The sequence below is a fragment of the Stenella coeruleoalba genome (genome assembly GCF_951394435.1).
Source record: "Stenella coeruleoalba genome assembly, chromosome: 3".
In the NCBI taxonomy this organism is placed as follows: domain Eukaryota; kingdom Metazoa; phylum Chordata; class Mammalia; order Artiodactyla; family Delphinidae; genus Stenella; species Stenella coeruleoalba.
In genome coordinates this window covers 138,029,139-138,041,068 of record NC_137148.1, presented here as the reverse complement: position 1 = coordinate 138,041,068, position 11,930 = coordinate 138,029,139, and the positions used below count along the sequence as shown (strand labels likewise).

Sequence of the window (11,930 nt, the reverse complement as noted above, 5' to 3'; positions counted from 1 at the left end):
TGCTGGCTCACTGGTGGGCAGAGTTAAGGTCCTGAAGACTCAGGCTGTTGCACACCTAGTGGCAGGTGAAGCCAGGTCCGGGGTTACTGCCAGTCTACTGGCAGGCACAGCTGGTTCCTGGAGTCTGGCTGCGGGCTCAGGGATCCCAGAGCTCGATTCAGATAATTGGTGGTGGGAGATGGTTCTCGCACAGTTGGGTAAGGGGTAGGGGGTGTCCCGAAGGTTGCGTTGGTCTGATCGTGGACAGAGCCAGGGCCCAGGTGGTCCCGGGGTAGGGTCTGACCTGGGTTGCTGATCTTAGTTTTCTTGCTTCTGGTGTCTGCCGCCCGGTGGGTGGGGCTGCTTTAGAGGTTTGTGTGGGCTTCCGGGTGGGAGGGGCCGGAGTCTGCTCCCTGGTGGGTGGAGCCGGGCCCTGGCGTCACGTGGGCTGGGCAGTGTCTAGGGGCGACTGTAGAGACAGCGGAGGGCTCTTCAGTCTTTAAGCAGCCTGCCTGCTCACGGGGAGGGCGCTGTTCCCGCGTTACTTGTTTGGCCCCGAGGTTTCCCAGCTCCGGCACCTGTAGGCTGTTGGGTGGGACCAGGTGCCGAATCGGTGCTAACGAGGCAAACACGCAGCCGCCATGTTCACGTGGATGAACGGCCCCAAGGTGAGGGACAGCCACCCGGCCTCTCCAGGGACCTCTCCAAGACCAGCAGGTAGGCCTGGCCCAGGCTCCTATGAAATTACTGCTTTTGCCCTGGGATTTTATGTGTGCCTTTAAGAGTGAAGTGTGTTTCCCTCAGTCCTGTGGGCTCCTGCAATGAAGCCCCGCTGGCCTTCAAAGCCAAATGCTCTGGGAGCTCGCCTTCCCGGTGCAGGACCCCCGGGCTGGGGAGCATGACGTGGGGTTCAGAACTCTCACTGCTGTGGGAGAACTTCTGCAAAATAATTATTCTCCAGCGCGTGTGTCGCCCGCCTGAGGGGCGGGGGATGGGATTTGATTACTTCGCGCGTCTGCTCCTCCTGCCTTCTCGTTGTGGTTCCTTCTTTATGTTGGAGAAGGTCTTTTCTGGTAGGTTCCAGTCTTTTTCATTGATGGTTGTTCTGCAGATAGTTGTGATTTTGGTGTGCCTGTGAGAAGAGGTGAGCTCAGAGTCTTTCCCCATCATCCTGGCTGCTCTCCCCCAAACCAGAAAGATTTGAGGAGAATATGGTCCAAGATAGAACCGACCACACACACTCTGCAAGCACGGGCTACTACAGTCAGCCGTAGTTTTGCCCAAAGTTACAGTTAACAACATTATTTTTCCACAAGATTGAAGAAGGACCCAACCAATAACCATCAGGAATAAAATACACATGTGAGAGTCAGATTCTATTTAATAGTCATATAAGTAGGACAGTATCCAATTCTCTTCTGTGGCAGTTTTCAGTTATCAGCAACTCATGTGTAACTTAGGTTCACCCATTTTCTTTGAGTCTTTTCTTTGCATAGATGTCAATCCCATCAATCCAAGCAGGAAGCTGCAGTTTTATTCAAAGTTAAGAGGGATTATAGTATATGCTGATTGTTGAAAGAAATGATTTTCAAATACCATATAAATATCGATAATTTCTAAAACTTTGAACAAGGGTTTTGGACTCTGTAGATTCCATTTGCAACTTGAAGATTGCAGTGTAAGCCAGGAGGGAGGTAAGGAAACATACATAGTTTGTTAAAATACTGTCACAACCCTAGATTCGATATTTTTAAATGTTATATCCTATATGACTTGCGTGAGGAAACATGCATTCTCTATTTTTATGGCAAAATTAAGGCATTCGCGATGTCTGTGTGTTTCCTTCAGTAAGCTTTGAGTGTGTGCATGCGTGCATATGGTCTCTGTGTAATGTCCTATAAACCATTAGTATGTTCATATATTCCTATTTTTGTTTAAGATAAACATAATGAATAGATAATCAGTATCATTTATTAAGTGCAGCATGGAAAAATAAAGTTCTGAGTCAGGGATCAATTTTCAGATATTAGTTATCAGAAATAATAAAAAAACATTAGATATGTTGGTGCCAAGAAACTGCATTTAGTTTATGCAGAATCTTCTGGCAGGATTAGGATATGCCTAGTTTGGAATATTCAAAGATTTTTAATGTGTCCTCATTATCCTGTTTGATCACCTGTGTTTACATATTTGTTTGAAATAGTAAAACACAAAAAGTGACATGAACATTAAAGCAGCATTTAAAAAATCATTCATCATGCCCTGAATGGCCATAGGATTTGTGCAAAGGATATGAAATGGAAGGATTTACTAGACCAAAGATCAAGAATTAAGACACTAATGCCCCATCTGTTCAATAGCTCCCAATTCTTGATGTTTATAATAATTGTGTTCTGTACAATGAAATGAAAACGAGTCTGTAGATATGAACGCATTTTTATTAGGTTGTTAATAAATGTATCCAAATGTAACTTATGTCCTTGTATTAAATGTAGAAAATAGAACTAATTAGACTTTTTTTTCTATCGTTTACAACTAAAGAATCTCAACCTAACCCATTTCCGTTTTGCTTATAATAACAGTCACCAACCTTTTTCTAAGAGAATATTTCAAAACCTCCTTTAATTATATGTATTCTTGTAATATAATATATATTCAGTTATATATATTGTGTTATACATATATTCTTATATATATATTCAATTATATGTATGTATATACACATGTATACATATGAGCTTGGGCAGGGGTAGGGAGGAACTAAAGAGTTTTAAAGGAGAATGATAAACACTTTTGAGTAATTGTATTTATGAAACAAAAAACCCATGCAAATCTTGGAAGTGTAGGCTGTTCACCATGAGAACTAGATACTTGGCCCAGTGAGCATTACTCTTGATGAGTAAAAAGATACATCACAAATCATAAAGTCCAATACCAACTTAAAGACTCAAGATGACAAATGAAGAAATATTTATCTGTCCTACACTTCAACTGCTTATAAAGATGACAGCTCCTAATTGCCTTTGAAAGAGGTAAAGTGCGATTCTGAAAGCAGTTGAATGGGCTTACTGTTTGTTACTACTCATATTCCGTGTTAGAATTTCGACATAAAGTAGACCTTTCATAAATTTCATTTAAGGAGATGAGAGAATGAGCTCCACAATACTATTCTCTCCCCTCACAATAGAGGTTATCGCCTATTTAGTAGCTATAATATACAAGACACCCTCAACATAATCTTTGCAACTGCATTTTCACAGTAATGCTGTTTACAGATAGAGAACCTAGGTTCAAAAAGAATAAGGGACTTTCCCAGAGACACCTGGGGTATAAATCAGAGCCTGGATTTGAACCGAGGCATAGATTTTGTGGCTTCCAAAAATTCATAATTATAAGGCAATGAAGGTAGGTCCCTCTGTGTAGCCTGGGGGTAGAACTGCCATGAGAGACTGATGAAAATATTTCTGATCACAAATGTTTGTGATAGTGAAATGTAGTTCTTATGAAGTAAAATGTTTAAATGTTTGCTACAGAGAAGCAGAATAATATATTTAAGAAAGTAGAATTTGGAGTCAGACATTTTCGTTCCCTGTCAATGACTTACTGTTTGGTCACCTAACTTCTCTAAACTTCCGTTTCTTTATTTGTATTGTATTAACGATTAATAACTTTATTTTACATGGAACATCCATGATATAATACCTACAAAATATTTTCAACAATTGGTAGTTGTAGTTAACACAGTCTTTGCAATGTAATAATCTGTGATAACATATGACTTTTCCAGTAACTTAGTTTTTCAAATATTGAAATTAAGGTTTTGCACATGGCAAACAATTAAGTTGAAGCTTTGCAGTTGAACCAATACAGCCAAAGTGTATCAAATACCAGATTGATCATTCAGGCTTTTTCCTCATATAGTTGGAGGCTGTAGTAAGAAACCATTGGCCTTTGCAAGGAAAGTGAATTCATTATTTCAGAGAAATTAGACTCAGCAGGTGGTAGGACATGAGACATAAAATGCTTAAGGCTGAAGCATCTGCAAGACTCAGCCATAACCCCACAACAGGAGATGAAAAATTCTTCCCCATCCAACTTCTGCTCAACTATTTTGCCAGTAAGACAATGTACGTTTAGTGAAAATATAAGATGGCTTAATATTGAAATTAGATGAAACGGAATACAAAATAAATGGGGTGAAAATTAATGAATAAAAGGTTGAGGAAAATTATCTATTCTTGCTATGCTTTACTCTTTTCTGATAACTGGAGTAGATGCTGCTGAGGTAGGAAGCAGTTCAGAAACTCTAGAAGGAAACATTGAAGGACAAGCCATTTATTATGGATTCAGCAGATTCTGAAATTGAAAAGCAACCTTTACTAGACAAATAAGGAATCAGGGAAAACTCTTATGAAGATCTATTTTTATACCATGCTTTTTCTTCTATTTATGTGTGTGGGAATCTTTTAGCAGGGAAGTTCATTCCTTGATGAACCAAGCAAATCATATCGATGTTCTGAAATTCAAGTTAAACACAAATATCAACTATTATTGAATTGAAAATCATGCAAAACATTTTGTTTTGTTTCACAATTTTCAATAGATCCATCTGAATTAAAAGGGTGCTTATATTTCTTCTAAACGAGCCAAGTGCTATAAAGCCAGAACTTAGAAACAGTGTCTGAAAAGCAACTTACTAGACAGAAGTTCTGTTCTTATCCTTCATTATTAGTGCGGTGAACCAGGTTAAAATACTATAGTTACACTTTAGGTGACCTTGAGAGACTCCATACCTCTAGGAAAACTAGCTATTGCAGGGACTGAACTGTCCTAAGTTAGTCTGACAGCCATATGTTTAAATCATGATTTCATTGCCTAGAGAAATTTTTGTCAGGCTCGCAAGCAAGTCAGCGAATTCAGAACTGCCCTGTGGCATTGGAAGAACAGGGCCGGGGAAGGTCAGTCAGGGTTCAGAAAGCCTTTCTCAAAGGCTTAAGGAGGATGCAAATACAAGCCCTGTTCTCAGACAGAGCAGCGTCTATAGCCCATATATATGCTCATGGGAGGCCCCATAAATTATGAAAAAAATTCCATTACAAACTGTGGCCTCCTCCCCTCACATTTCTCCAGATCAGTGTATAACTTGGCCCTGAGCAATATATAAGAGCAAAGGAAAATAAAAACAGGAGACAGGCTAATACCTTCCTTGAGAAGAGCTTGTGAGGTACGAGGAAAATGTAAGATGAAAAAAAACCAAACATTTTAGGACTAAATTTGTTTAAAGCTTATAGTAGCTCCTCTACCATAATGCAGGGATACAGGTAGAGAAAGTGTTCGTAAAATTTGAAAATGTAGCCCTTTCAAATATCATTCTTACTCTAAAGTTGCTAAAATCCCTTCTCTTTTGAAACGTTGATTAAGACATAAAGATAGGTAAGGTCTTCAGAGCTCAGCACATCAAATATATGGAAAAATAAAATTTTATATAAAAATTTAAAAAATGACACCTGGACAGTATTAAGTAGTGATTTGTTCATGTCATTTTTATTTGAAGAGGCCTCAGTAACCACCCTTTTTACAAATCATAATTTCTATTTAGTTTCCAAATTCAAATTTGAGATTTCTTTATTTAACAGCATACTCTGTTGAAGGACACACCTGCTTAGGACTACTAGTTTCACTCTCTCATGCCCATTTGCAGAATTCAATCTATATATATTACTGCCTTGGACGTTCCAGAGTTTATTTCATATAAAATCTTCACAAATGTACTAAATAGTTAGTCAGATTATTTTTAGAACTGGTGAAGTCAATTCACAAGTTCTTCTGAAGGAGTATATGTGAACAAAATCATCAAGAATTTTTTGGGGGAGAAAAAGTCTAGGCACAGAGATTGTTCTACCACATAGAAAAATATACATGAAAAGCTATAGTAAATAAACTCAAAATTTCTGGCCCAGAAACAGATTCATGCACATATGAGAAATTTTATATGAAAAGGTAGTATTCCTAATCAGTAAAATAATTTATTATTTAATACATGAACAGGATTATGAATCGTACATTAAAATCAAACAAAAACCTTTAAATTAGATTTACACCTCCAACTGTAAATAAAAATGGATTCCTGGTGAAGGAAGGAATCTACAAATCCTCTATATCAATTAAATCAATAATAAAAGACAAACAACTCAGAAAAATGAGTACGGAGGATGAAATGATACATCAGTATGGAAATTCTGCTAATAGAAACATGACAGCAGATATTTAACTGCAATTGTGATCAAGAAAATACAAACTAAAGCAAGATAATGTCTTGGTTATCAGATTAATAAAAATGTTTTAAAGAATTTGATGTTCTTATTTAATGTTCATCTGAAATGTTGCTGGTAATAAAATTGGAAGCATTCTGTTAGTATATATCAAATGATAAATACATATATACAAAATTTAAATAAGTAATACTATTTCTAGGAATTCATTCTTTAGATATTTTAGTGCAAGTGGGAAAGGGTGTATGTAGATGGAAGTTTAATGTAGAATCATCTGTAAATACCTCTGAAATTAGAAGCATCTTAAAAGTTCAAAAATAGGGGAATGGTAGAATAAATTTTGGTGTATTCACATCATGAAATTATATGCAATGTTTAAAAAGACCTAAGTAAATCTTTACCCATTGACACCGAAAGATACTTGCAATGTATAGCTGAATCAAAAAGCAAACATGTAAATAGTATGATTTCTGTTTTGCAAAATACATATAAAAACAAGATAAAATATAGGTCTGAAATGGCACACATTTCAGATACACAAAACCATCAACAGAGATCACACCTTTTTATTTTTTCCTTTCCACATAGTACAATTTTTAAGTGTGTGCATCTTCTGTAAAATTTTTAATAAAACAATAACCAAAAGAAAAAGGATAAGACAAATGCCTGGATACAGAAGAAATAAATCAACAACACCTGAGTTCACTTAAAACCCCAGAAGTCTGACTCTTATGTGTTTACAGAGACAGGTTTGTTATTATAATTGTCACTCAGAAAGAGTTGGATTCTCAGAATTGCTGAGGTTTCATTCACTTCTCTTAGAAGTGGAGGAGGAAGTGGCAGCCTAGTGCTAGAAGCTCAAACTCACTTTTTCCTAATTACCTAGTTATCCAGGAGTAACAGTTCCCTTCAGAAATAAGATAACCTGTTCAGAATCTTAGGCACTGCTCCAAATAATGTGCTTATAGGTTTACTGTAAACTCCATAACAAATGATGGAAAGATAGAGGCTGTCAAACAACTGAACAGACATGGTTGAGTAGGAAAGATGCTGGGGTTCATGCTATAAATACCAGATCAGTTTACAGTATCACCAGTATGGAGACTTACAGCCCCCCAGCCTGCCTTTCTTTTTTTTTTGTTTCAGGGTTTCAGGCAGAATTTATTTTGTGCTTGCCTCCTACCCTAGAGAGTATTATGTTTAAATATGTTAGCATCACATTGATGGGAACCAGAGTTCTTTGCCTAGTTCTCTGTCTGCAGACTTTGGAACTCTTCACTAGTATGTAATTCTCATAGGCTTATTGTTAAATAAATCCCCTTTTATCCCTTACTTTGAAAGATGTTTAAGTTTGGTTCTGTGGCTTTGCATAACAGGTATGTAAGTAAACAACTCCAAATCCCTATCAAGCATGTTCTTTTCTCTCATATGGAAGGTTTTATTTTTGTTTTTGTTGTTTTTATTTTCACATAGCCTCAGCAACGAGAGTAAGCTTTAAAACAGAGAGTAAATTTAAATGTCTCAAGTTTCTTTGTTTTCACTCCTAAAATATGTAGCATCATAGTTCACTTCTTATGGAAATTTAAAAAAAGTTAACCTCATGGTCAAGAGAAAAGTATAATTCTGCTTTGCATCTTTGTACAGGGAAAGAAAACAATTCTTCCATAATGAACATACATTACATTTTGGGCATCTATTTTCTATGGATTGAAAGCATAGCTTTCTGTCTAAAGGATGAAAGGATCAGGCTTAATCATTGATAAATATATCTGCAGGATTTTATTGAAACACTTCTAAGTTAATGAGGATATGGGGAGGGGGAAGGGTGAGCTGTGACAAAGCGAGAGAGAGGCATGGACATATATACACTACCAAACATAAGGTAGATAGCTAGTGGGAAGCAGCCGCATAGCACAGGGAGATCAGCTCGGTGCTTTGTGACCGCCTGGAGGGATGGGATAGGGAGGGTGGGAGGGAGGGAGACACTAGAGGGAAGAGATATGGGAACATATGTATATGTATAACTGATTCACTTTGTTATAAAGCAGAAACTAACACACCATTGTAAAGCAATTATACTCCAATAAAGATGTTAAAAAAAAAAAGATGTTAAAAAAATAAATTAAAAACAAAAAAACCAAAAAAAACCCCAAAACTCTGTTACATTTTACTATTGCATTGTGGTAGATGAGATTAGCATTTCTTATTTCCCACCCAACTTAAATAAATTTGCATTTCAAAAGAGTTTAAGTGAGTAAAGCTTAGCTTGATAGTCAATGTAGCATGATCCAGGAAAGTAAGGCATGCATCAGTCTCCAGACTGGTTATAAAGAGGACTTCCCTTCTGCTCTTAGATGAAGATAGAGTAGAGTTTGCAGGTAGGGGCTAGATGTCCAATCTTGGAAGGGCATAAAGGTGACTTAGAGGTTTTGTTCAAAACAAACTGCATGAAATAAATGTCCAAGTAGAGGTACAGCAGAGCAGTTTCAGGGAAACAGGGGTCATGTCTTGGCTCAGCTAATTACTGAGCTAAATCACTTAACATTTCTGTGTCTCTGATTATTTGCCTGATAATTAGGAATAAGAGCCACTTCAAATTTTTTCCTATGAGGCCTAGATTGGATAGATAAAGTGCTTAGCACAGTGCCTAGCACATAATAAATGCTCAATAAACATTTTAAAAAAGGTAACTGATATTATTTCTATTCTTATTAATATTATTATTATCACTACTATAAGAAACCTTTCTGAGACTCAGTTTCTCTATAGACTGAGATTAATATTTGTTCCTCACAGTGAGGTTAGAAATCAATAATCTGAGGGAAATTTCACCATAGGTACCATTACCGGAGACAGTGACACTAATAAGATTTTTATTTAGGGAACACAGCTGTGTCACCATCACTTGAGAATTTACAAAATAAGCATGCAAATGCCACACATCAATGAACACATGTCTCTGAATGCACTGTACAATTTAGGATTTAATTGATGAATTCAAGATTCCTAGAAGAAGTGATGCTAATGTATATCAGCATGGGCAGTCATTATAGGCTTTAGATAACCCTATTTTAAAGACTACACTCTAGTGATAAATGTTTAGAAAGATCAAGATCATACGAACACTGGTTAGATCAGTCAGAATGCACAATTACTTCTCCTTGGCTCCATGAATCTGTGCATAAGTAAAAGTATGTTAATGTTGCAGTTTTCAAATTGTATATGCCCCCATCCCCTTCTCTACTTTTTGAATTCTAAAGGCTATGTCCCTCATTGCAATTATTAGGCAAGAAGATTGTTTTCCTGTATATCAGCCCATGTATCCCTTATGTATAAGGCAAAAGACCTTACTGAGCATTTTCAAAAACTTGACACTCCGGTATTGGTGCCTAGGCTTCTACTGGACTAAAAACTTCCCTCCCCTAATCCTGTCCTTACAAATATAGACAGATTACATTGCAAACTATGACAGGCATGTTTCCAGCTCCAAAGTATTGGAGCCATACTGATTAGGGATATTCTGATTATTACAAATATCAACAATTCACATGAGGGGATTTTTCTCAGTGCAGTCATTTTTATTTTTTTTATTGAAGCGGTTCTTTTTCGTCATTGTTGTTTTGGATGTGGACCATTCTTAAAGGCTTTATTTAATTTGTTACAATATTGCTTCTGTTTTGGTTTTTTGGCCACAAGGCATGTGGGGTCTTAGCTCCCCAACCAGGGATTGAACCCACACCCCCTGCGTTGGAAGGCAAAGTCCCAACCACAGGACTGCCAGGGAATTCCCTCAGTGCAATCATTCTTAAACTTCTCCTGCCAAGTTTAATATTTCTAAGTGCTTCAGAAGATAGCCAGCCTTCTATTCTCACTGAAAAGCATTACATGACTACTTTTTGTCTAGTATACCTAGGGAGATAGCCCTGAGAAACAGTGGCCGCCACTTCAACTATTTAGGGGGCTGTACTCACGGGGTGGGGTAGGTAATACTGGTTTTGGAGCTGGAAAACCTGGGTTTCCTTACTCACTAATATTAGACTATTCTGCAAAGATGCTTCTGAGAACCAGAAGCATTCAGAGTAGACAAATGGATTGAACAAGTCATATATAAGGTAGAAGCTAGAAGAGCAAAATAGACATTGGGGTGAAACGTGAGTAAGAGTTAGAGGGACTTGTTGGGAGACAATCCTCTGTTGTTTTCTAGCATTTCTGCACATCTTATGAGCAGAGGACAATCGTTGCTTTATTCCAAATTATTTTTTCCTGGATGTTTCTTTAGTAAACATCCTTATAAGAGAGTGTCTCTCTTCAGAGCAAAAAGCATATTTTCTTATAGTCTTGGAAGGTAGAGATATTGTTCCCATCTGGAACAGAGGGCAAGCATGCTCACTTCTCATAGTAAGAGATGTGGGTTCCCTAAGTTGAAAGTTCTTCTCCTATAATGCACCCCATTCAATTTGCAGATGTTACCTGGCCCTGTGCGTGTGACCCTGTGGAAATTGGGGCATGGAGCACTGATGCAAACGTGATGCTCGTGCTGCTTGCTGTGCCTGGAATAATAAAGTCCTTCATCTTTGATTTAGGAGTCTTATGTCTTCTGCCAGCATCCATGAAACTGCAGCAGAATAAAGTGTTAGCTTACAAGTACGATAAAGTATTAGATACTTCATGGTTCTTGACAGAACATAGAAAAATAAAGAGATACGGCATATAAAAGAACTGGATAAAAGAGCAAGGATAAAAGAGCAAACAATACCCTGTGATTCCCTTTCTTCATGCTTAATAAATGTTTACTTAGCATTAGTTCATTGATTCAAGCGTATATCAAGCACATTGCAGGTGACAGGTATTATTCTGGGTACCAGGAATAGAGCACTAGCCATGACTAACAATTTCCCTCCTCTCGCTGCATGCCTACTAGTGAACAGGGACAAATATAAATAGGTGAATAAATAGATTTTAAAATCCCAGATGGTTATAAATGTTATGAAGCTAAATGAAAAGGATAATGTCACTAGGACAGCTTCTTTAATTAGGGAGGTCAGGGAAGGCCTTTCTGAAGTGATAGCATTTAGGATAAGATCTGCCATGTAGAGTTTTGGGGAAAGAACATTCCAGGAGGACAGGGAGAAGGAGGGGGAGAGAGAGTGAGAAGGTGGGAAAAAGAGATAGAGGGAGAGAGCGAGAAGCAGCAAGAGTAAACACTGAAGCTTGAAAAAGAGAAAGAAAGGCAGTGTGGCTGGAATATAATGAGTGATTAGAAAAGGGATACAGGATGAATTTAGCCATTTGTGCAGGAGCCAGATCTTGTTGAAAATTATAGAGTACAGTAGGCAGTCAGGTGGGGTAGATGCTGTCTCTGTTCCTTTGTGAAGTTAAATTGACTCACATTCCTCATTATTATTATTATTTTGCGGTACGCGGGCGGGCCTCTCACTGTCGTGGCCTCTCCCGTTGTGGAGCACAGGCTCCGGACGCGCAGGCTCAGTGGCCATGGCTCACGGGCGCAGCCGCTCCGCGGCATGTGGGATCTTCCGGGACCGGGGCACGAACCCGTGCCCCCTGCATCGGCAGGCGGACTCTCAACCACTGCGCCACCAGGGAAGCCCCCTCATTACTTTTAAAAAGACACAAAGTCTATTGATGCCATGAGTTTTCTGAAAATAAGGAATACATTTG

At 38.2% G+C, this 11,930-nt stretch overlaps 1 protein-coding gene across 1 annotated transcript in view; it reads left to right on the top strand.

Moving 5' to 3' along the window:
* Positions 1-447: 447 nt before the first annotated feature.
* Positions 448-11,930, top strand: part of GABRB2 (gamma-aminobutyric acid type A receptor subunit beta2) — a 556,114-nt gene continuing 544,631 nt past the window's right edge. Inside the window, exon 1 of the mRNA XM_079918416.1 lies at positions 448-696. The gene's annotated coding sequence lies outside the window, so the exon portion shown is untranslated. The remainder of the gene's footprint in view (positions 697-11,930) is intronic.